A 22,013-nucleotide genomic window follows, 5' to 3' on the forward strand; every position below is an offset into this window, starting at 1 on the left:
GTACTTATGTACTGTATGTTGAATGGTATATATTCGTCCGAGTTTTATTCATTTTTTTCTTAATGCATTGCCAAAATGTATATAATCGGGAAAATTATCGGGAATGATTGGAATTGAATCGGGAGCAAAAAAAAAAAAAAACAATCGGATCAGGAAATATCGGGATCGGCAGATACTCAAACTAAAACGATCGGATCGGGAGCAAAAATACATGATCGGAACAACCATAATTATAACAACATATGTTACATGTTATTTTGCCCAATTCAAATCTTAATATCTGAACATTTAAATATGTAAACTAAAGTGCAATCACATTCGTAAATGAATGGCTTCTGGTTTTTGAAATGTAAATAAACTAATCTATTGTGATAAAACAACAAAATTGCAATAACTGCATTAACCATCAAAGTGAAGTCTAATTGTAACCGTAGTCTTGAAACAAATCTGAATAAGGAAAAACATTGCACTAAAATAATGCAAACTGGTTAAACTTGAGAGTAGCTGAGATCTATCATGACAGTACATCGCTTCAAATGATATCTGGCGCCATCTAGCGTCTAGACCGCGAATATAAGACGACCCCCACTTTTTCAGTCTTATTCCAATGCAAAAAAACGCCGTCTTATATTCGGGCCAATACGGTACTACAACTAAAAACCTGTCGGCCATTTTGTATATCGGGCGACAAATCTATATGGCAATTATGGTGATAGGCCTAGCGACAATGACTTCAGTTTGTATTGCTTGGCATTCAAACCCAGTCAGTGTTTGAAAGAGGCGATACTGAAGAGACTAATGCTCCAGCTCCAATGTCAGAGAAAAATATTGGGCATTAAAGTTAGATTTAAGAAGGCCAAAGACTCCAATCAGCGTAGCAGTAAGGGACGGATAACTTCCATTTTACAATGAGCTAAATAACGTGCTGGACGATTACCCCGACTGTCGGCCTTACCAACTGTTTGACAGCTCAGTCGATTCTTCTGCGTGTCACTTTAGGGTCGTTACGTAAAGAAAAGGAAAATGGCGGTCTGCACAGCCACACAAAATGATTAAATAAATAAGTAAAAAATATCGGATTCATGCCTGGTGGGGTCTGAATGTCGCCAAAATTTTAGGTTGTTCGAAGATATCTGAATTTAGACTGTAGATTTTGGGCAAAATATTGTGGAACGATATATCGTGATACAAGATGTTAGAACATGCGTCAAGTTTGAAAAAAAAATGGATTGCAGTATTTAGACTATCAATCAGTCCATCAATCAAGTTTATTTATAGACTAAATGCATTGCCACATGATTTGAGAAAACTGCCCATAAAAGGTTTCGCCAAATCACCTTACTGGCCCGGCAACTTAATCATCAGCTGTTTAGTGGTGCTCATGTGGCAGGGAAGATGAAATCCCGCTTGTAATGTGTAAACAGAAGAAATATCTTCCACCTACTTCCAGAACAATGACAAATCAAAGGTCATTCAAACTCACGGTTCAAAACACAACTAAAATGATCACATAACATCAAACTCAATTGCAATGAAACAACTGGAACAGTAACTGAAGAAATATTAAGCACAAAACACGCTAGAAGGCATTAGGCATGTTGGGCGACAATGTTGACAGCTGGTGGCAGTAGAGGTTGTCTGTCTTTCCCAAGGGAGCACTGATGGCCAAATGAAGCGTGTTTAAGCAATTCAACACTTTTGGTCTCTTGGGCTTCAAGACCACTTGATGGCGCCATAGAGCAAATGAACCCCCATTAAGTGATGGCCAAATGAAGTTTGAAGCAATGAAACTTAGCAGCCAATTGTTGAAACAATGAATCTTTGCAGCCAGTTGGTTCAACACTTCATTGCAGTCAGCTGCTGCTTGGTTTAGCACAAACCTAATTGGTTAACTGTCTATACTTGATCAAAAAGCAAGACTGACAGCAGCCACTCAGGACCTGTTTGGAGACCCCTGCCTTAAAATAATAACCATAGAATTCTGTTGGCACAGCCAATGGCCAAATGAAGTTTGTTGAAGTAATGAAGCTTTGCAGCCAATTGTTTCATTGCTTCAACAAGCTTCATTTGTCATCACTTCATAGGGGTTAATTTGTTCATTTGCTCTATGGTGCCATCAAGTGGTCTTGAAGCCCAAGAGACCAACAGTGTTGAAGCTTTGAACCAATTGGCAGCAAAGATTCATTGCTTTAACACGCTTCGGAAAGACAGACAACCTCTGCTGCCACCTGCTGTCTACATTGTTGTCGTCCAACATGCCTCATGCCTCCTAGCATGTTCTGTGCTAAATATTTCTTCAGTTGCTGTTCCAGTTGTTTCATTAAATGCTAGTTTTGCGATGCCAATTGCAGCCAACTGTTGAAGCAATGAATCTTTGCAGCCAATTGGTTCAAAGCTTCATTGCTTCAACTGGCTTCATTTGGCCATCACTTCATGGGGATTCATTTGCTCTATTGCGCCATCAAGTGGTCTTGAAGCCCAAGAGACCAACAGTGTTGAGAATCATGGCTTTTTTTTTTAATGCAGGGGTCTCCAAACAGGTCCTTAAGGGCCGCTGTGGTCTTGGTTTTTGTTTCAAACAATCGAGCACAGACAGTTAAGCAATGAGGTTTCTGCTAAAATAAGCAGCACCTGACTGTAATCCACTGGTTACACTTTTAAGACACCAGATTGGTGAGGTATCGTCTTGTTTTGTTGGAATGAAATTCTGCACCCACTCCAGCTCTGTGTGTAATAGTTTGGAGACCCCTGGTTTAAGGAAATAATATGAATGTGCTTGTGTTACTATATGAACAAAGTTCAATAAGTTGTATTAGGATCGTTTACTATTAATTTTTATTTAGAAACAATAGTTTTCCCACCGTGTTAAACAGTTACTTTTTTTGGAAAGTATTTCACTACCACTAGATAACATTCTTTTAAAACTTTTTTTTTTAATATCATATTGTCACCCTGCCATATGGAGATGCATCAGGTTGTGAGTGTAAGTGTATCGTCCAATCCCTAGAAGACTGAAAGGCACAGACTGAAATTCTGTCTAAAATCATAAGCGGATTTTAAGGGGGGGGCAACCCCCCGGTGGCCGAAAATTGTCATTGCATGTAATTGACTATATATATAAAAGTTGTAAAGGAATAAAACTGCAACAAAAATGAATGAAATGAACAAAAAATATATTTTTGTAATGGGTCAAAATTATTTTTCGTGCACCTTAGACGGTCATTTGCTTTGCATAGAGTTTTCAAAAACAAAAAAATTGAAGAAAAAAAAAAATTATTTTATTTTTTTTATTTTTTTTTTTTTTGAAGCAACTTTTTTTTGGGGTTTGAATGATTTAGACACAAATGTCCTAATCATAATATGGCCCAAACACAAAAAAGATTGCTTCAATCAAAGAAAACTTTTTCAATGAAAAATTAAGTGTTGAAAAATGCAAAATTTTCAATCTCAAATATTTTTTTGCATTCAAAAACTTTTTCTATGATTGAAAATTTTCTTTTTTTTTTTTTGATTGAAGTGGTTTTCTTTTTAAAAATCTATATTTTTTTAAAGTAACTTATTTTCAGATTGAATAATAAAGACAAAAATGTCCTAGCCAAAATGTGGCCCAAACACAAATCAACATAACTTCAATCAAAAAGTTGCTTCAATAAAAAAAAAAAAAAATTGACTTCAGTAAAAAAAAAAATAATAATAATAATCATAGAAAAATAGCTTTCACATGCATTTTTTTTGTTTGTTTCAAATTTATTTTTGCATTATAACTTTTTTTTTTTTTTTAATTGAAGCGACTTTTTTTGGTTGAAAATATATATTTTGACTGAAGCAACTTTTTTTTGTTTTAATTGAAGCAACTTTTTTTGATTGAATAATAAAGACACAAATCTACCTCCATATGGGTCTGCCCAGGGGATACAATTTTTGACTGGGGTAACTACATTGGCACGACTCTGGCTGGCGCACGAAATTCAATGGATGACGATCTTAGCAGCCTGATTTAGAAAGCCCCTCAAGAACGATGGGAAACAAAAAACGCTCATTGTCAACTTATTATTATAAATATTCTTGTAAGTTAATTTTATTGCTGATGCTGCGTTTTGGGGTCATCAACCTGTTGTGCCCCCCTGCCCCAAAAGTCAAACCTATGCGTCCCATCCCTAGAAGACTGAAGGGCACGGACTGAAATTCTGTCTAAAATGACCGCACAGTCAGTAGTAGGTTTTTTTTTTGTATACCACCCACAGAGAAATGACTGATAAGACTGCCCAACAACAGGATGAACACGGACTTAAAAATCATTCTGAAGAACTCATGTCAATACAGCGATTGAAAGTACTGCCAATGTTTATTGACAGCTAGCAACCCAATGACTGCAAAAACAGTGACTCAAAAAACAACCAACCCATAGTGTGAGTTTTTAATAGAAGCAACAGAAACCTAAGCCACAAGACAATGGACGAACGCGTGTCGACCGAGGTAGCAAAGTGCTCAAATTTCACATTCTAAGTCTTTTGAGATGAAGTTCACAAAGGCTCCATTGTCAGTACACGTCAAACGCACGTACTCGCTCATGTTTTCGCTCTGAACAAACAGAACCGCCGTCGCCAGTCCTAGACTTGGTGCGGCTCCGGATATTCAGAAAGCTCCGCTGCCGGGTCACCGGGTTGACGTTTACCGAAGGAAATCGCTCAAGTCGCCGAGAGTTGACAGTCCACGTGGGCGCCTCTCGCTCTGGCTCGTTTCCGACAATAAAAGAAAACAATGAAGCCGTTAACCGCGCAATGATCCTCTCCGGGACGGCTCGAACAAGAGCGATGGCGTTAACGGGAATGCCATTTAGTGCCACCGCATGTGTTGTTGAAGCCGCCCGGCCGAAAAAGACGAGACTGTTTCAAAAAGCGCGTAAGGCGAAAACCCTTTTCAAATGAATGATGATGGATGAATATTGGTGGGTCGCGATGGGAGAGAAAGAGAGGGGGGATTGTGTGCGAGTGTGTGGGGGGGTGCTGAGTTTAGTGGACCGTGAGGAACAATGAACATCTCAAAAGGAGAAGTGGAGTGAAATAGATTGAGTGTGCTGAGGGCCAGATGTGCGGCGGATGGATCAAGCATCTGCCTGCTCGGCGGTCTCGATTGACCCCCGCCGACCAACCTGTGTTACAGACGAGTAGCTTTTAGCGGGGGTCCTCAAACTTTTTGTGTTGTAGAAATACTTTATCTTAAAGACAAATATGGCTACTATGAAGCAAGGGGTGTCAAAGTCATCTTTGTCATAGGGCACATTGTAGTTGGGTTTCCCTGGAGGGACGTTATGTCTGCCCAGAATGATTAACAACTAATATGGATCATCAAGTGAATCGATAACGATTTTTATAGTTGAATAATGGCATAAGTGGGTAGTAACGCGTTACATTTACTCCGTTACGTTCACTTGAGTAACTATTTGAGAAAGATTTACTTCTAAGAATAGTTTTACTAAGTAGACTTTTGAAGAAAAAACGCTAATCTTACTCCGCTACTTTGGGCTAAACTAGTCGTTCCACTTTTCCTCTTTATTCTACAAATTAGATTTTAAAGCCATGTTTGTTTTTTTTACCAAGCGATGCCAACTGTAGCTCCACCAGTTTCACCAATGAGACCTCGTACTAATAATCACATGACTCCATTATACCAATCAAGTTTGCCGTTCTATGATCACGCCTGTTCAATCACATGGCGTCTTTAAAGCACCATAAAAACTTAAGTATTTGACACAAAGACTCGAATGTGCAGATTTTAAATCGATCACAGTTTTTGTTTGTCATCGATTGACCATGGAATCCGGAGGTATGAGCCTTTTAATTTCATGATAAGGAGCGGCCGTGGTGCGGTTGGTAGCTCAAGTTGTCCTGGGACCGAAGAGTCAGCGGTTTGATTACCAGCTATGACTGCCCACTGTCAAAGTGCCCTTGGGCAAGGCACTGAACCTCAATTTGCCCCCAATGGGTTGGCAGCGCCTTGCATGGCAACAGCACCATCGGTGTGTGGATGTGTGCGTGAAAGCGTAAATGTGTGCTAATGTAAAGCACTTTGGGCATTGTAACAATGTAGATAAATGCGCTATATAAGTACTCTCCATTTACCATAATAAGAACTATGAAGAAACCACTCAAACTAGGAACTCTTTTCTCCACTAGAGGGCACTCATGCTCTTTGGACGAATAATGCTTCAGTACTCCAGTTTTTTGTTTTGTTTTTGCATTTCATTGCCTTAATGTGGTGATGTAACAGGTTATAGTGCAGTACAATAATAACAGTTCATGTAGATAACTTTGTGCTGAGAAAATGCAATTTTACATATATAATAATCAAACATCGTAAGCAGTTATTCACAATGTTCCCCAATACTTGAGTATTCTTTTCAACAAATACTTTTTTTTTTACCTGTACATGAGTACATTTTTTTTGGATGAATAATTTTACTCTTACTTGAGTAATATTATTTTGAAGAAACGGTAGTCATACTTAAGTAAAATTTTTGGCTACTCTACCCACCTCAGATTAATGGTTTAGAGAGATTGTTGACTTTAAAATTGTCCAGATTCTCTTAGTGGAGCCTCTTAATAGCAAAAATTATCGATTTTATTTTTAATATTTATGTTTTAACTTTTTTTTTTTTTTTTTTTTATAAAGAAGTTAAAAAAAATCTTTTTGAATGTTTTATTTTAATTAAGCGAGAAAAAATACAGTTTTTATTCTTTTTTTCCTTCTCTTGAATTATTTCCATCTTTTCATTCAAAACAGTGAAAAAACAGTATCTACTTTTAATGGTTAGATTTTATAATAAATGTTCGTTTGTATTGCTTTCATTTGATGTTTTTAAATCTTTGTTAAAAAGGCAAAAAATGGAAATTCGGCATTTTTTAAAAAATAAGTATGTATTTGGAGTATTTTTTAAAAAATTATTTATAAAAATTTCAAAATTTAAAAAAATATTCAAAAACAAAAACAAAAAAACACTATTCTCTAAAATTAAATAACTTCTAAATTACATCTAAATCACTACATTTCTACACTGTACTTTATATATATATAAAAACATTTTTTTTTTTTTTTTTTAAGTGAAAATTAATTAAACATACTCTGATTTTCATTGAGGACTTGAGAAATTTTACCAACATTTTATTTTTGCATAAAAACATGAAGTCGATATACTTTCACGGGCCACACAAAATGATGTGGTGGGCCAAATCTAGCCCGTGGGCCGCAGGTTTGACACCCGTTCCTTCGTTAACTCTTTCAGTGCCATTAACAATGCTAGAACTCCATTGAAGTACATCCTTCTGCTTAGTTTTCTACTAATAAACGTCCAATCCATTTTTGTTCATTCGCTGCCAACCTTCCTAGCTCAAAATGGATTGGACGTCTAGCTCCGTCAATGGCAGATAATGATTTCATGCCATTTGATAATTGCATTAGCAGAATGAAAATCACCGAAGAAATTCCTCTCCATGGATAACTTTACACAGGCGGCCTTTCCCGTGACGTCTCTCCGTCCTGTACATTTTGATGGTCCACAGCTTTTCCCGCCGTCTAAGTTACCGTAAGGACGTACGGCCAGATGGCGCGGCTGTTTATTTTTGCAGCTAGTAATCACCGTATTCGGAACACGCGACTTTGAGCGCATTAAAGACGCCGACAGTACTCTACGAGCCGACCGGCTACATTAGTTGATGTCCTCCAGCACGCCGTGTATGTTACGCCCCCTCCGCAGGAGCTAAGCCAGGCAACCTTTTTTACAAAAGAGTGTGGAGTTGGTCATTAGAGATACGAGTAAGAATTTAATTAAAATGTTTATTTGTAATACTGAGACATTTAAGGAATTTCTTCACTTTATTTTTACATGAAGAAAGCTAACTTAGGAGAACACGTTGCTAATTTAGGCCTGCTAGTTAACGTGACAGACGCGTACTCCTTTGGGGCACTCCGACCCCTTGTGGCTCGCATGCTGGGGGTGTGAAATACTGGCGGGAGTGATTGGGGGTGTGAGTAGCACAGAGAAAGAGAGAGAGGCTCCAGTTAATGGTCTTGCATCTTCCTGGCAGCATGTCAATAACGGCTCTGATCACATTAAGTAAAGAGTCCATTAGCTTATTCTCTTTGCCTCTTGTACGTTCCCCACAGATGGAATGTTAGGAACTCGAAATGTCGAAGGGTTTTTACTTCAGGTGGTCCAATTGTATTTCTTTTGGACATTCGTCACAAGGGTGTAGCGATTTGGCGAGGAATTAAAATATAATTGAGTTGTTGTTGAGATCCTAAAATGGCTAAAAAGAGGTCCAATTTTGTGATGATTGGAACTCTGGCATGCACAAATTCTGATTTTTTTTTCTTATAGGGCACTCATTTACCTCATTGGCTGCTGTTAACGGTGCCAGACGTCCAAACTATTTTGATTGGGAGAGGCGAAAATTTAATTGGACGTCTAGCGACGTCAATAGCCCTGAAATGTGAGCATTAGCAGTCCCGGTTTAAATGAATTTGATGTGTATCGCCATCAATGGTATGAAATGAGTGAAATACTGAAATGAATAATGATAATAATCAACTCCAGAGTGTTATTTGGAGCGGTAACCGGAGTGTTTTTTACACAGGGAGTCCCCGGGTCACGAGGTAGCCCACTTACGTGATTTTGTCTCAAGTTGTTTGTTTTTTGACATTATTGTACCTCAGAGTATCTTATTTTTCATTGATTTATGTTATTAATGTGATGCATAACACATGTGTTTGGATAGTTATTTTGAGATTTAGAGGGTATTTAGGGGTACTTAAATGGTTAATTCCAATTTACATGGAAATTCTAGTAACGTCAGCAACGTAGGAACGGAAGTCGTTCGTGACCCAGGGGCTACATGTATTGTAATTTCATTTAGTTTTTAATAAAAATTTTTTAATTCATAAATTTATTTAGAATTATTTTTTAAAATGTAAAAAATACAAAATTGATTATTTATATTTTGATTGCTTTCAGCCCCTCCCAGTTAGAACGGATTGGACGTCTTTTGCCGCTAATGGCAGTCAATTTAAGCTATGTCAGGTCACGAGATTTTTATAGCAAACTTAAAAATAGATACAATTCTCAAACCAAAATACATGAGGGTCATTTATTTTGCAATTTCTCTTCTTTTTTTCCATTATATGTTTAACTTTATCGTTGAAGTTGGAATATTTTTAATAGATTTTATTTTATTTTGAAATATTTGTATTTTTCTATTACTCATGGCTTTTTTTTTTTTCAAATTTACATTTTTTAAAAATTCTCTTACCGTATTCTCCGCACTATAAGGCACACCTAAAAGCCTTTAATTTTCTCAAAAGCCGATAGTGTGCCTAATTTATGGATCAATATTCGTTAATCATGGCATGACATTCCCTTTTAACCTAGCTCCATCTCTTGTGGATGCATAATGCAACCCCAACAACTACTACTACTACTACTACACCTTATAATACAGTGCGCCCTACATATGAAAAGTTTTAAAATAGGCCATTCATTGAAGGTCCGCCCTATATTCCAATGTGCCATATCGTGCAGAAAATACGGTACTTATTACTATTTAAATACTGTAATTTTCAGACTAAGCTCCTACTTTTTTCCCTCATTTTGAATCCTGCGGCTTGTAGTCCAGTGCGTCTTATTTGTTGATTTATTCCGTTAAGAGATAACACTTTATTTGACAGCAGTGTCATAAGACTGCCGTAAGACTGTCATAATTATGACATGACCCTATCATGGGTCTTAATCAATGCATTTGACAGTTGTTATTAAGTGTTATCTGGCAAATTATGTCACTAACTCAATTTGTGTCCAGCTCGGATCTTTTACATCCATTCAAAAGTGCGATAATTTGCCGGATTTCACAAAATGATATGTGCCATAAGCATTGATTAATGCTCATGGCATTGTCATGTCATAATTTTGATGGTCTTATGACAGTCTTGTGGCACCACTGTCAAAGTGTTACCAAATACCATAACTAGTAATTAATGAAACAACTGGAACAGTAACTGAAGAAATACTTAGCACAGAACATGAATTTTGATTGTCATTTACATCTGTAGCGCTGCAATGCATGCTAGGAGGCATGTTGGACGACAACAGTGTTGACAGCAGGTGGCAGCAGAGGTTGACTGTCTCCCCTAAGGGAGCAGTGCTGGACAAATGAATCTCCTTGAAGCAATGAAGCATGGTGGTTCATTTGGTCTTATGATGCCGCTGTCAAATAAAGTGTTACCGGTTTATATCTGTTGATGTAAATACCCCATAATACAGTGAGGACAGCTGCGGCTTATAGTCCAGTGCGACTTATCTATGATCAAATGCCATTTTTGTGTCAAATTTGGTGTGTGGCAGCTTATAGTCAGTAGTTGTGTGCCTTCTTAGGCACCACATGATTCGATTCGATTACGATTCAGGGGGCTATGATTCGATTCTTGAACGATGATCACGGTATTGACAATGATCACGGTTATCACGATTATCGATGCATTGTGCATTACTAATTAATAAGGTAGACAAACAAATTTTTGTCCATTATTTATTTAAAATATCCTAATAATACAACAGGAACAATGGAAACATGACCATCACAACAAAAAGCCGCCCTTAAGCTGCTTTTTTATGTATTTATTTTTACAAAAAAGGTCAAAAACATTAACCATTTTAAAGGGAGTACTTATTTCTCTCAACAATACAATAAAATTTACACAGGTGGAATGAATTCCACATTTTCTGGAAACAGTGTCTTTAGAAATAAGACTTCTTTTAACCAATATACTTTGTTTTCACAGATATCTGTACTATTTCGCATGTTTGTAGTGTTACCGCTGTACTTAATCATGGTTTTACACGTTTGCGTATGAAATCAATACACGTTAGCGAATTAGCTAATTAGCTTAGCCCTCGGCGCTAACTATTAACACCTCAAAAACAACAATAAAGGCTTAATAGCAGAAGATACTCACCTCTTATAGACGCACACGGGTCTTAGCAACACACTCAGGACATTTTTCAATTGACTTGACCTGAAACTTCAGCTGGACATCTGAAAGGCAACGAGCAACGGACTGTCTCTCTTCCCTCTCGCTCTAAAAAAATAACTGTGCGGTCGCGCTCCTTTTCCTGCCTGTCTCATACACAAATGTATTTTCCAGTCTTTTGAAAAGGAGCAAATCTCTCACTCAGTTACAAGCAGCATCCATTATAACATTGTGCATTAGCTACGAGTAGCTGCCATAAAGTTATGTGGGAAAATCATCGTTTTTGAACCTTTATGAATCGTAATCGAATCGTCACGTTTCGAATCATAATGCATGTAATAATCAATTTTTGGGAACTCCTCTAATAGTCAGGTGTGCCTTACTGTCCGAAAGTTGCCCAAAATGGACCATTCTATTAATTAATTAATTTCAAATGTATACAATTTATTGCCCATTAAAAATATGTGCAAGCAGCACTAATACTGCAAGTGGATGTCAAGTCGGCGTTACAAGTTTTAGACCCCATCCTGTATCAATGTAAAGTAAAACATTTGAGATTTTAAAAAAATCATAATTTCTGCATAAATTGTTGGCCTGTGTGATTGGCAGCGAAACTGACAAACCCGAGTCATTTGAATGAGCATCAAGTAACAACGCGTTCTTTTGCCAGAATAGTAATCAGGACAAAGGAGATGTGATACAAGATTAGTGGGTTAGAAAAGCAGGTTGTCAGCCACCATTTCGTAGCCGCCTGGTTGCTCACCCCCGGGCTGGTGCGGCGGCCCCCACATCTGTCTCGCAGACCCCCGCGACAGACCTGGCTGCAACCCGGCGTATCGCGGGAATCATCCTCAATTAAATGGGAACCATCAGGCTGCTGCGATCATTCCACCTTTCTTCTTATTCTCTGAGGCGTTCCCTCTGGCTCAGCGCGAGGTCCACCGAGTTTGGTCTAGGGTGAGCAGCTGGGCGAGGCGAGTTAACATGGCTTTGTGAAAAGAGCCAATCAATAGTTCAGAGCACACACGCCGCTCCCATTGGAAGTCGCTGGCAGTTCGGCAGAGGTTCTGAACTCTGAGGGGCTCGCTCTGTTCTGTTCTTACTGCACACCGGAGCCTTAAATGGCTTCCATGTGCTGTCCATCTGCAGCCATGCTGGGCTGTGTCCAAACGACTGTCCTTTCCACTTTTTAAAGATGGCTCAAGAACAAAAAAAAGTGAGGCGGAGGTCAAAAGGGTTAGATGAATCAGGGGTTAGAAAATTTTGGTATTTTTTTCCCCCCAGAAATGACAGATTTATTCTCTGTTACACATAATGAAAAAAGACAACTCGGTAGGAACAGACACAAGGAAAGAAGTTTACCTGAGGCCACCTGGATAATGGGAAAAGATAGAGCGTGACTTATCCTTCAATGGTGAAGCCCCCCGCCTTCCTTTCACAGTCTGCGACTGGACAATAAATCTTCCTCCAGTCGATTGGTGTGCCTTTAGCACCTTAACAACTAACACACAGCCATGAATTTTTAACCACAACCATGAGTTAAATCAGGTCGAACGGCGAGGCCTGCTGGTTGGTGTCAGTGAGCAGTGAAATCACCCCACGGCATCTCGACTCAGCATCAGCCTGATGTTCGTTTTTTTTGACAATTTACTGTATTTTCTCGACTATGTCGAGCTAATTGAAAAAATGCCTCAAAAAGCATACGGTTGCAGTGCTAACGCAAAACACCTTTCAATTAGCGAGCTACAGCATTACAGCACTTCAGATCAAAAACGAAAGCTTTGTTAGCAGTGTCATTAATAAAGTCATTAGAGTCTATAGGTGTTATTTTTTTCAGCTGTGAGATTACTTTACCAATCTTTGCAACGTCGTGATTGTTACTGAGGATGTGCAGGGGCGCATTACCACAATTTGGTTGAATGAAGCCGGAGTTGTCTGATTTTGTCACAGCTGTCTGGGAGCGAAAACAGCAGGGATTGGTTAGGTGGCATTAGCATAGGACTCTCTCATTCTAGTTAGCATTAGCATGGCGGGCGTCATATTAAACTATCACTTTAACACGATAATATGATTTAATTTTTTTTTTTTTTTTTTTACATACAGCTCATGGCAATTAATTGGTGTTATACAGCACTTGTATAGCACTTTTCTACCTTTCAAGGCCCTCAAAGTAGGGTTCAGTATCTTGCTCAAGGATTCTTAGACAAGTTCATCAGGGCGGAGAATCGAACCCACAACCTTTGCCAGACTGCCAACCCACACCGACATAACGACATGTATGTTTGCCACTTTCCCACTAAAATTACTGTGAACCGGCTTTCTAGTCGCCGGTTGTCGTATATGGACCATGTCCCATGATCACCCTTGGCTCACGCAGCCAATGGCATGGGACTTGGGGGGATATAACAAGGCACATCTAGGTTGCTATTTGATGATATTTAGTGCGGATTGAGGGAGTGTTGTCGGAGCATTAAAAAGTTAACATACGCCGCAAAAGTCACGTCTGCTCATTACTGCACAACACCAGCGTATGACCGGTGACAGTCGCTGTTTCGCACAATGCGCGAGCGAGATGCAGCCGTCAATGGAGCCAGATCTGGCTCGCGAGCCATAGGTCCCCGACCCCTGAACTAGAGCAAAGACAGGGGAGGCAGGAGATTCAGAGTCTCACCTGCATATTGAAAAAAAAAAATTATATATATATATATATATATATATATTTATACATATATATATATATACAGTGGGGCAAATAAGTATTTAGTCAACCACTAACTGTGCAAGTTCTCCCACTTGAAAATATTAGCGAGGCCTGTAATTGTCAACATGGATAAATCTCAACCATGACAGACAGAATGTGGAGAAAAAAAAACAGAAAGTCACATTGTTTGATTTTTAAAAAATGTATTTGCAAATCATGGAAAATGAACTTTTGGTATTGACCAAATACTTATCTCAATACTTTGTTATGTACCCTTTGCTGGCAATAACGGAGGCCAAACGTTTATGTAACTCTTCACAAGCTTTTCACACACTGTTGCTGGTATTTTGGCCCATTCCTCCATGCAGATTTTCTCTAGAGCAGTGATGTTTTGGGGCTGTCATTGGGCAACACGGACTTTCAACTCCCTCCGCAGATTTTCTATGGGGTTGAGATCTGGAGACTGGCCACTCCAGGACCTTGAAATGCTTCTTACACTCCTTTGTTGCCCTGGCTATGTGTTTGGGATCATTGTCATGCTGAAAGACCCAGCCACGTCTCATCTTCAATGCCCTTGCTGATGGAAGGAGATTTTCACTCAAAATCTCTCGATACATGGCCGCATTCATTCTTTCCTTTACACAAATCAGTCGTCCTGGTCCCTTTGCAGAAAAACAGCCCCAAAGCATGATGTTTCCACCCCCATGCTTCACAGTGGGTATGGTGCAATTCAGTATTCTTTTTCCTCCAAGCAAGAGAACCTGTGTTTCTACCAAAAAGTTCTATTTTGGTTTCATCTGACCATAAAACATTCTCACAGTCCTCTTCTGGATCATCCAAATGCTCTCTAGCGATCCGCAGACGGGCCTGGACGTTTACTTTCTTTAGCAGGGGGACACGCCTGGCAGTGCAGGATTTGAGTCCCAGCGGCGCATTGTGTTACTGATAGTAGCCTTTGTTACTGTGGTCCCAGCTCTCTGTAGGTCATTCACTAGGTCCCCCCGTGTGATTCTGTGATTTTTGCTCCCCGTTCTTGTTATCATTTTGACGCCACGGGGTGAGGAGGGAGTTGAAAGTCCGTGTTGCCCAACGACAGCCCCAAAACATCACTGCTCTAGAGGAGATCTGCATGGAGGAATGGGCCAAAATACCAGCAACAGTGTGTGAAAAGCTTGTGAAGAGTTACAGAAAACGTTTGGCCTCCGTTATTGCCAACAAAGGGTACATAACAAAGTGTTGAGATGAACTTTTGGTATAGACCAAATACTTATTTTCCACCATGATTTGCAAATAAATTATTTTAAAATGTTTTTTTTTTCCCCACATTCTGTCTCTCATGGTTGAGGTTTACCCATGTTGACAATTACAGGCCTCTCTAATATTTTCAGGTGGGAGAACTCGCATGATTAGTGGTTGACTAAATACTTATTTGTCCCACTGTATATATTATATATATATATATATATATATATTACAGGGGTGTGACGATACACACAAGTCCTGGTTCACGCACCTCGGTACGGGGGTCACAGTTCGGGGCGGGTTCATTACAACAGGAAAAACAAAAAGGCTTTTTTCTCACAGCATTTGAAAGCTTAAGTTTGTGTACCGATACACTCACATATAGGTGACATTTTAAAAAATGTAAAAAGTGTGACATACATTTTTTTTTTAAAGGAATGAAAAAAAAATCAGTTCAATTCAGTCAGTTGATATAAACGTCTGATGTGAAATATGTTCTAGAATGTGAAATGTAATAATGTGTACAACATGAAATGTAACGTCAACTAATTACTCTTAACAACGAGGTTACTAACTCAATTACTTTTCGGAAGAAGTGATTTGTAACTAATTACTTTTTTAAAGTAACATTAACAACACTGTTAGTTTATATTCCACTTTTGTAGCATATACACAGCCTATTACACAGTTTTGGGTAAAAGTCTGCTCGACTCTCCCGTTAGCTTAGCTGTATTAGCTTCGCATTCCAAGTTGACACAGTTGTTATCCAACTTGCTTCCAGTGTGTTCATTCAGGTCTCGTATCTTGCTTCTGGCAGCTCCAAAGACAGTTTAGGACTGTCCAGATTTTTGCAAGTACTTTTGTAGCTTGAAAAATCTACTTGACGGCCTTCAAAAACAGTAAATGGAAATGAAAGCGCTCAAAGTACTTAATACATTAAATCAAACAACTACCTACAAATTGATAATCCTCTCTAATCCTTATTATTGTGGTTTAAACAAATTCAGGTTGAATCCCGCCTTCTACCCAGACTTAGTTGGGGTGGGCTCCAGCACCCCCGCGATCCTTTTGAGGATAAGCGGCTCGGAAATTGAATGATTGAATCAATAAATATTCTTATGTTCTAAGCTTACTTTTTCTTGGTGCTTTGATAATCACAAGCCAAGAGTGCCCTCTAGTGACTGATCGTGAATGGTCTTCCTAAAATTTCCGACGATTTAAAACGTCCATATTTAAATATTATAAAAGTGGCATGGCCAGCCAAATTTAAAAAAAATAGTGCGACTTATACTCCAGAAAATACAATCATCATTTTTACACCAATCGGAATGTTCTGGTTGAGTTCACCAAACTCGTGAAAGAACATGGCAGAAGCGACAAAACTTTTCTATTTGTATTTTCTATATTTTTTTCATGTAATGGAGGACAGCTGGAAAGCACCGATGACTAATCCGTTGCAGACATTTTGCACGCCTTTCTGCGTTTTTTGTGCCGGTGTAAACCCATTTTTTTGGCAGCAGCAGAACAAAAGGACAAAGACCACGATGTAGTTGCAGAGCAACATCCGCGCGAGGTAGACGTAGGGTCAAAAGCCTCTGATGTGCATCGCTTGAACGAGCTATTTAGCATGATCACACAGTGCAAATTTTAACCTCTCTGATTCTTACAAATGTCCTCCACCCACGTCTGGACACAGCTACTGATTTCCCAGCGGTCCATCACAGAGAAAGAAGCAGAGCTACTTGCTCACTGCTCACCTCTGACCCGCGACGAGGGAGCCAATGGGGGAACGCTACGCGTCTTGGGAGCTCTTGGCCTCTGATGTGATGGCTCCAGGCAGTGAGCTTTGTGTGAAACCATCCCCCGTGGCACCTCACTCGCCACTCCATCCTCTCCATTATTCATACGGCCCCGAGACGGAGTGGGGAGTGAGACTGGAATATGGAAAAAGGGAAGAGGCAAGGTTCAAGACCTTCTCAGATCACAAGGAACTTCTGCTTAACCTTCCTTGAAGTGACGAACACAGGGATACAGCGATGTTTTTTTTTTTTTTTGTTTTTTTTTTTATAAAGAAACCAGATCTGAGAGCAGGGCTAGAAATCAATGTGGCTTCCCTCGGGGCTCAATGGAGATCGCATCCACTGCAAGGTGATTGGTCAATCAATGCGGTTCCCATGCTTCACTTTGCCATTGTGAGAACTCGACGTCCCTAACGTGATCAGTCCAACCGCCCTTGTTGTTGTGGTACTGTCATCCGGAGTCCATTGGCTTTTTAACATAATGAGATTCTCAGTATTCCTGCTTTCAGTACGAAGACAAACCTGTTGTGTTTAACTCCATGTAGCCTCGCTGGTAATCATAACTATCCTGGTTTGGTTGTCAAAATATGTCCTTCCAATGCAGACCACAATTCCCTTACTTAAGTTGTTTTGAAGATGATCCAAGACAGAGTCAAAGCAAGAGTTGATCACCCTTTTTTTTTTTAGGGCAGAAACGAGACCTGAAACTCAAAACGAGTGCGTAACTATGAATTTTACGGCTTTAAATGTCAAATATCAAGGCTATCCGTCATTTCAGTTCTGTTTTGGCCATTCGTTGTCCTCCTCTTTATAAGTTAAAGTGACAATTAATATCACAGTAACATCGCTAAGGAAGTCGCCAGCTTCATCTGGTTTTTAATCATTTATTTCAGAACTTGTGCAACACAACACGACTACTGTCCGCCATAGCCGATGCCAACAACAACAGAACATGAAAAGTGAAACATAGAAATAAAAACTTTAAAAAAAAAAGATAAAAAGTTAAAGAAAAAACGGACCTCTCTTACTCTGTAGTAAGTCCGTTCTGAACAGCATGCAAAACACAACCGCCACATGACAACCCGATTCGTTAGATTGTTATTAGGGCTGTCAAACGATTAAAATTTTTAATCGAGTTAATTACAGCTTAAAAATTAATTAATCGTAATTAATCGCAATTAATCTCAATTAAAACCATCTATAAAATATGCCATATTTTTCTGTAAATTATATATATATTCTGTAAAATAAATTGTTGGAATGGAAAGATAAGACACAAGATGGATATATACATTCAACATACGGTACATAAGGACTGTATTTACTATAACAAATCAACAAGATGGCACTAACATTATTAACATTCTGTTAAAGCGATCCATGGAAAGAAAGACTTGTAGTTCTTAAAAGATAAATGTTAGGACAAGTTATAGAAATTTTATATTAAAACCCCTCTTAATGTTTTCGTTTTAATAAAATTTGTAAAAATTTCAATTAAAAAAATATATATATAGTTGATGCCATTGTTGATGTCAATAATTACTTACACAATGCTCATGGGTGCTGAAGCCTATAAAATCAGTCGCAGCCAAGCGCCAGCAGAGGGCGGAACACAATTAACAAGTGGGCAGTTCACTCTACTGTCATTTAAATCTGTCTGAGTGGGACATGTGCGTTAATTGCGTCAAATATTTTAAGGTGATTAATTTAAAAAATTAATTACCGCCCGTTAACGCAATAATTTTGACAGTCCTACATTATTATTATATTGTTCCGATTTGTATTTATAATTTATTTGTTCTGCTCTGTGTAATTGCTATTTGTAACTAGAAACTGCAATATCTGGAGAAATTACGATAGGGCTTTGCTGTGGACATTTCGGGAAACGTTCTGTTGATATCAGATCATTTCCTGTTTATTTGGGGACATTTCGGGACACGTGCTTTTGATATGTCACTTCCTGTTGATTTGGGGACATTGGCTGCATCGACTTACTTGGGCGCCAGTTGAATGTCGATGGGCTGTAATGGTAAGTTATTCGTCAAAAATTCCAACCACACAGGTTTTTCTGCCATTGTAAATGAATGGGAAATTTGGACGTACATGGCCGTCAATGGCATTGACTTACTTGGGCGTCACTAGTTTAATGTCAATGGGCTGTCGTGGTAAATAGTCAAAAATCACAAGGACCTATGTTTTCCTGCCATTGAAAATGAATGGGAAATTTGGACATACATGGCTGTCAATACCATCCCAATAGAAATTAATGGGACAAATTTTTGGGGAACCTTACGTTTTTGGCAAATTGTGTTTACAACTTTTATGCCCCCTACTGTCCTGGAACTGTGATGTGTAAATTGTAGGACTAGACACATTTTGAATTAAAAAAAAAAAAAAAAAAAATGCATTTACGGGCGAATGGAAAATTTTGGGTCATTTTGATGTTGGAACGATGATGGTCAGTCAAAACTATTTGGAGTTTAAAAAAAAAAAAAAAAAGGAATTTTGCTATCTGGGCCTTTGCCTTGCATAGCGCGCAAAGGCTCACATAGTAAAATTCTTTTTTTTTTTCTTTTTTTTTTTTCTTAATAGAATTTGTTCGGCGGACGCACAGCCCAAACCATTTGACCGACCGACACCGTTCGAATATCAAAATGACCGGAATTTTTGCGTGACGCAGGAAATTTTTCTAATCACCCTCCAAAATTTTCCATTGGCCCGTAAACAGTTTTTAAAAAAAATATATATATATATATTTTTTTTTTAATGTATCTAGTCCCACAGTTTTTGACCAAATCGGATAATTTACACATACATACATTTACACTTACGGTTCCCCCGAAATTTGCCAAAAACTGTCCCATTAATTTCTAATGGGATGCCATTGACAGCCATGTCCAGAACGTCCAAATTTCCCATTCATTTTCAATGACTGGAAAACAGCTCCTTGTGATTTTTGACCATTTACCATGACAGCCCAAGACATTCAACTGGCACCTAAGTAAGTCGATGCCATTGACAGACATGCATGTCCATGCCATTGACGGCCATGTACGTCCAAATTTCCCACTCATTTTCAATGGGAAGAACAAGAAGTGACCTGATAGATCTGTACCTACCACAGCAAAGCCCCATCGTAATTTCTCCGGAAATTAGTTTCTTGTTATAGCTTCAGTATTCATGAATGATTTAGCGTAGGTCCTTAGGATGTGGAACGAATTCATCGAATTATCATGTATTTCTATGGGAAAATCCCGCTCAACATACGACCATTTTGACTTACCAAGCAGGTCCTGGAACGAATTAAATTTGTATATAGAGGTACCACTGTAGTTCAATCATAAAAACATTATAACCTTATGTACGTCGATATTTTAACACAAACATGTCTGAACAACTGTGACTACAATGAATTTAAAATAAAAATCAACAAAATAACCGAAATCCGATCCTGTCTGTTGCAGACAATAGCAGAACTATCCGCACCTTGTGGTCAATCACAGAACATGATGGGTAATTACTACTGGCATATGCATGTAACATCGTTAATCCCCTCACACTTTGCAACCTAACATCGCCGCACACCAAGGACTTTAATAAAGCTCGACGCTCGGCTCTGCTAATGGCGCGAGTAGCCTGATTTGTTTTAACTGACAGTTGCGCCCCAGCCCATGACAAGGCCATCATTTGCTCATCGTCGTCGTCAGCAATTTGCAACGCTGCTCAAACCCCCTTTCAGAGCCACTAAACACCATTCAGCCCCAACCCCGTAACGGAGACAGCCGCAAATTAAGAATGCTCGGCGACCGCCGAGAGAGATTAATAAATACAGCCGTCGTTAGATTAATTCTAAGCGACACGGAGGCCGGCAGATAAAATAAACTAACAGCAGTGGGCTGTCTACCGGATAAAGCGGGGGGACCCCCCCGTCGTGTTGGCCGTGGTAATTATTTGCTAATAGTCATTAACCTGGCAAACACAGGTTTAGCCGCATTGTTCAATAGGACTCTGGGACGCGTAATGACAGACTAATATGTCATAGCGCTGGGGGACATGGGGGAGGGTTGCAGGATTGATGAGATTTTACTGGTAGAGAGGTGGGGCATGCCTGGAAAGGAGAAGGGAAGGAAGAGGGCCACATTAAGCTAATTGGCAGATGAGTGCCTACTTGTAAAAAGTGCTTCTAATGGCATATTTGCTGCAAAGCTAATGCGAGAAAGCGCACTTGACTGAGTTGACTCAGGTCTGGATTTTTCAAAGTGGGTCAGTTTTGTTTACCAACTTCAACATGGACAGTTTAACCCTTTTTAAAGGGCAAGTGACTATTTTGGGTAATTTAAAAATATGTATTTTGGGTAATGTAGGCTTCACTTGTATAGCAAACTGTTGCGCTGTTATATTACAACTATATCACTACTTGCTCCAAGTCACTTATTCACTTTATTCCCAATCTGAGTACACTGTAACCTGTTTTTATCTTGGCCTTATTGTACTTTAGCTTTTGTTTTATATGGTGTATGTTATTTCTTCAGGATGGGACTTTAACACATTAATTATAATTAATTACAGCTTCTAAAATGATTGTTTTTTTTTTTGTTTTTTTTTTTTTTATGACAGTTGAATTGCAAACAGGGAACCTTTTAGTGCTAATTTTAGCACATTAGCTTAGCTAACAACTAGCGAAATCTGATTAAATAAGTGCATGTGTCATCTAAAATAACTAAATTGGCTAAAATAATGTGGGTTTGTGCAAATCTAAGGTCATTTGGAGTTTTAGGCCTCTCAAATAACCAATCAGAAGAAGAAAGATGCATACTTTGCTATTTTTATAGTCTTTTCTTTACCAGAATTTGGAGAAAACAAAACAGATGTGACTTTTCTTTTAAATGCTGCTGTATAACTTGCTCGTTTCATCATGATGAATAAATGTTTCTTCCATGGGTACAGTAAAATGAAAGTGAGAACGTAAGTCGGAAATCCGAGAGATGGTGACGTCACGTACCGTAATGGTCGGCAACAGATCGCCGCATACGTTTCTTCAACACAACGTGGCCGTGTCAGTAAAAAAAAAAAAAAAAAAATCGGTCTATATATATATATATATATATATATATATATATATATATATATATATATATATATATTAGGGTTGTTCCGATCATGTTTTTTTTGCTCCCGATCTGATCCCGATCGTTTTAGTCTGAGTATCAGCCGATCCCGATATTTCACGATCCGATTGCTTTTTTTGCTCC

General features: G+C 38.8%; 1 protein-coding gene and 1 long non-coding RNA gene across 7 annotated transcripts in view; one reads left to right on the forward strand and one right to left on the reverse strand.

Annotated features, from left to right (window-relative positions):
- bnc2 (basonuclin zinc finger protein 2) overlaps positions 1-22,013 on the forward strand; it is a 467,285-nt gene that overhangs the window by 399,798 nt on the left and 45,474 nt on the right. The window lies entirely within an intron of this gene.
- LOC130919919 (uncharacterized) overlaps positions 16,439-22,013 on the reverse strand; it is a 71,755-nt gene continuing 66,180 nt past the window's right edge. Inside the window, exon 3 of the long non-coding RNA XR_009064032.1 lies at positions 16,439-16,896. This is a non-coding gene — a long non-coding RNA (uncharacterized LOC130919919). The remainder of the gene's footprint in view (positions 16,897-22,013) is intronic.

The sequence above is a fragment of the Corythoichthys intestinalis genome, chromosome 8 (assembly GCF_030265065.1).
Source record: "Corythoichthys intestinalis isolate RoL2023-P3 chromosome 8, ASM3026506v1, whole genome shotgun sequence".
NCBI lineage: Eukaryota > Metazoa > Chordata > Actinopteri > Syngnathiformes > Syngnathidae > Corythoichthys > Corythoichthys intestinalis.